We start from the raw sequence: 4,984 nt of genomic DNA, 5'->3' as shown, positions 1-4,984 counted from the left end.
GTGAATCAATGAACATATAAATGAATAAGAATATCTATTCATCAAAAACATCATAAAAAGTGAAAAACTAACCACAAAATATGAAAAGATATGTACAACACATGTAATTAAGGAAGGCTTAATATCATAAATGCATTTTTAAAATAAATACTATAATATTATTATTATTATTATTATATTTTATATAGAGGAAATGTAAATGGTCAATAAATAATAAAAACTTGTGTAGCCGCATTAGTGATCAAGGAAATATACATTAGAGACATAATAAGATATTATACATCTACCATTTAGTAAAAAGTAAAGTTCATTGACAAGGATGTAGAGCAATAGGAACACTGCAGCAGAGCATATAAATTGGAAATTTAAATTAATTTGGAAACTAATGTGGCATTATATGATAGAGCTGAAAATATGCGTACGTACAATTCAAGTAAGAATATCCTAGAGACAAATCTTTACATGTTCCCTAGGAGACATACCAGAATTTTTATAGCTTCATTGTATATAATAGCAAAACATTTAACTCAGCTTCACTATCCAAAGACTATATAAATATCGATATTTATACCATGAAATATTTTACAGCAATGAATTGAATTAACTGTGGCTTTATGCATCAACATATAAAATAAAAAGAAGTGATATGAAAAGTTAACTAATATTTTTATAAAACTCACAAAATTAAACAATTACTTAAAGATAGTTACATAATACATTATTTTTTAAAAAACATGAAAATGATTTAAAAAATTAGGTTAGTAGTAATTCAGGTAAAGAGCAGGTGATGTGATTGGAATTAGATACACAAGTAGCTTCAAATTATATTGGTAATGTTCTCTTTCACAAATTAGGAAGTCTTTTAGGTTCTAGTACCAATTCCATTAGGGGGCAGTGGCAGGTGGTGAAGAGTTCTCCCACACCAACAACAAATAATTCTCTGGACACCAGTTGGGTGTCCTACAATTTAACTCAATCCTGACACTATCTACCTGGAGATAGAATCAGATTCCACAGGTTTAGGGCTCAGTCCCATAAGACTACCCTCCGCTACTTCAGACGTCAACTGAAAACCAGGTTATTTATTACCTGTGCTTCTGACCAATTGGCTACAGATTGGAGGTTCCCACAACCTCCTCCTTGGGTTGGATTAACCTGGTAATCCTTAGAGCTAATAATCCTTAGAGCTAATAATAATTCAGTACTGTGCTAAAAGTTGCTTTACTTTCTGTTGAGAAAGCTATCTGATACACAATATTTAAGACCTAATGATCTAAACAAAAAGAAAGTTTGATTGAGTCAAATGTTTGGAGTAAGATTAAATTCAAGCATGTTTATCATAGATTATAGATATTTTCTGTCGTGTTTTACTGATAGTCAAAATAAAAAATGATTCCCTTGACATCAAATTGTATTTATATAAAGTCTGTTTTTACTTATCTGGTATGTAATCCTTTAACCCCAAGCCTTGTGCTGTTATCAAAAATTTGTAAATATGTTGAGAGAATTGCATGACTCATAAGGCATATTTATTGTAGAGAGCACTGTTAGTTTATGAAATGTGCTGGTTATTTACTTTGTCAATTATCTCACTATTTTTTCTCTCCTTTTCTGGAAAGAAAAAAAAAACATAATTCAATGGACTGAGAGTCAAATAAAGTTGACTCTGGCTATTTCTAATTCAACCAAAATGAAAACTTTGTTTCCACATTTAAGGTGACCTTTAAATACATTTAGTTTGATAATTATTGCTTTAGTATAAGATACAAGATCCCTCTTGTTCTGGACCCTCTAACTGCTGTAAGCTCACCCCCACCATATGCCTTCATGCACCTCTCATTCTAGTCGATGGCTCCCATTATGGACTCCCCTGTCTCGAGGCCCAATATCATCCATCATTCCTAATCATGCAACTCAGCATATTGAATTCATCATTCACCGTTCTGTCTTCATTTACTAATCCCTGACTCAATGCACATTCCTGCCACATTTATCTTTCATTGTGTCTCGAGTCTAACAAATACGCTATAGACTGAATGTTTGTGTCTCCCAAAATGTATATGTTACAACCTAATCCCCAGTGGAATGGCATTTGGTGATGGGGAGTTGAGGAAGTCATTAGGTCATAAGGGCGGAACCGACATGAATGGGATTAGTATGTTACCTTATAAAGGAGACCTCAGAGAGCTCCCTTGTCTTTCTGTCATGTGAGGAAACAGTGAGAAGACAGCTATCTATGAACCAAGAAGTGGACCACCTCACCAGATACCTTATCTACTGGTAGCTTGATCTTGCACTCCCCAGCCTTTAGAACTGTGAGAAATAACTTTCTTTTTGGTTATAAGCCACTCAGTCTGTGGTAAATTGTTACAGTGATCCAAACGACTAAGACAAAATCTATTCACATAAACAGAATTTCACACATGTGATCTTTCTGATTGAAAAGACTAAAAAAGTCCTCTAATCTCTGAAGACCCTCCTCAAATCAACACACCTTTCACAAAGCCTTCCTACTCCTTTACCAGACAAAATAAATTGTTCCCTTCTTCGAGCTCCTATTGCACTTTGTGCAAGCTTTTATTAACAGTGCAATTGTTTGCTGAGTGTGACTTTCCAAGTGCCATGGGGAACTATTATCTTTAAACCCAAGCAAGTGGAATACCTGCGTTGGCCCCACTCTTCTATAGGACCCTTTTTCTTAGAGTGTCTGCTTGGAAATTCCCTCTTTAGCGTCTGGTACCAGCAGGGTGGGCAGTGTTCTCAGAGTCCAGTCCTGAGCCCTGATCTGAACCCACATGGGCTAGGTCCCATTTCTCCCATTTGGAGGGCTTTCAGGTTTTTACCCCCCAGCATGACATTGAACAAATTAAGAATCTCACTTTCCCATCTTGACTTTGCAGTTAATTTGCTCTATGCTGGCTTTAAATAAATTAATATGAACTTCAATCTCTTAATTCTGAAATTAGATGATTGAACCCTAGATAATATTTGAGATATGTTTCAGATATAGGAACTCATCTACCAGTCATCTCTCTAATAGGCAAAAACTTCAACTGTTTGTCAAAAATTAACACTCAACCATATCCTTAGTTGTACCAATAATACTAAGAGCTGGAAATGAAACGTGTCATAATATTCAAATTACTAAAACTAAGATACATAGTATATTGTGTTTGGGGAATATAGTTTCAATAATACATTTCCTAGGATTGTTCTCCTTGGTTACCTTAAGTATATTTTTAATGATTTATTATTAACCATTTGGAGAATTTAATTTCACCTTGAGATTAATAAATTAGGGGATGCATTTTTTAAAAAACATGGAATACTTCACAAATTTGCTCATGCAAGGGCCTTACTTATCTTCTATCATCACAATTTTTGTATATGTGCTGCCAAAGTGAGCACAGGGCACGCGTTTTAATAATCGTATATATATTTTTATAAGGCCTCTAATACCTAGTATTTAAAATTGACATACATAGATATTAAGTATAATAAATAAAAATAGCACTTAATCCTGAAATTTATTAGGACAGAAAAACAGCTACATTACCAACACATAGATAAATAAACATGTTGAAAACATGTTGATGGAATTGGTTATAAGGTAATGTAAAATAATGGAGATTTCCAACACTAAACCTGCTGTTTTGTTTCATTAATTTTAATAATTTTGCAATCCATGCTTATAATTTCTGTATCTGTGTTCAACAATTTAAAAGAAAAATCAATGTCAGAAAAAAAAACAAAAAAAGTGGAAATAAATTTAAGAGATACAAGGACTAGGAAGTAAAAAGTGAGCCTGAGAAAAACGAAGAGTACAAAGAGGTACCATACAATCCCTGTGTATTCTTCTCAATGTATGAACATGTTCATTGTTCATAACACTCAAGCTAAGTTGGCAAAATCAGCGCATGATAAATGTTTTCTTATAAGGTGCTGATAAAGTAATTGTCTTGAAGATCAAACAATATCATTTAAATATAGTATGTAATGTGACTGTATTGTATATATGTGTATAATTCAAGTTATATTAAAGTTAATTTTAAAGTTTTTGTGTAATACAGCAAGAAAACCTGTCTCTGAGAAAATAAAATTGGTCTCTGGCTATGAGTTAGTAAATGATTGCAAATTAGTTATCAAAATTTCCCTTTTGCCTTCAGTGCAGGTTGCCCAGCTGGCAGAACCTGTTACCTTCACCAGAGTGTTTCTCCTACCTCTCAAAGCTTTGCTAACATTCACTAGGCTCTTATTGTGCATTGGTGTTAGCTCAAGAGGATATGAGCAATTGTAAAAACAATCAGGACTGTTCAGTTCTAAAGGAGCTTAAATATTTAAAGCTTTTTACATTGCACACAGGGTTAAGTTGAGAGATCTCAATGCTTAAGTTTCATTAGTTTCACAGAGGACACTTTGCTTCTTCTTGGTTGCTGGAAAATGTTGCTCTTAATTACTGTGCAACTAGAGCAATGACCATTTTCTTTTATTTTTTAATTTTTTTTAATGTTTATTTATTTTTGAGAGACAGAGAGAGAGACAGAGAGAGAGAGAGAGAGAGCCAGAGCACGAGCGGGGGTGGAAAAGAGAAAGAGGGAGACACAGAATCCAAAACAGGCTCCAGGCTCCCAGCTGTCAGCACAGAACCCAACTCGGGGCTCGAACTCACAAACCATGAGATCATGACCTGAGCTGAAGTCGGTTGCTCAACCGACTGAGCCACCCAGGCGCCCCATGACTATTTTCTATTCTCAGGAAATTTTATCTTTAACAACTAACAGTTCTACTTTGTCAAGTCATTTGGATATTGCCCTTCAAAATCAGGTCCCTATTTTGAATATATATATGTATAGTGTGTGTGTGTGTGTGTGTGTGTGTGTATATACACTATATATGTAGTATAGTATATATATAGTGTGTGTGTATATATACATATATATAGTAGAGAATATATAGAGAAAAACTAAATACTATTATATATAAT

At 33.9% G+C, this 4,984-nt stretch overlaps 1 pseudogene; it reads right to left on the bottom strand.

Annotated features, from left to right (window-relative positions):
* Positions 1-3,314: 3,314 nt before the first annotated feature.
* LOC128773728 (U6 spliceosomal RNA) lies at positions 3,315-3,408 on the bottom strand (annotated as a pseudogene).
* Between the last annotated feature and the right edge of the window lie 1,576 nt (positions 3,409-4,984).

This window comes from Panthera pardus, unplaced genomic scaffold (genome assembly GCF_024362965.1).
Source record: "Panthera pardus isolate Hobbes unplaced genomic scaffold, ASM2436296v1 HiC_scaffold_26, whole genome shotgun sequence".
NCBI lineage: Eukaryota > Metazoa > Chordata > Mammalia > Carnivora > Felidae > Panthera > Panthera pardus.
This window is presented reverse-complemented; position numbering and strand designations above follow the sequence as displayed.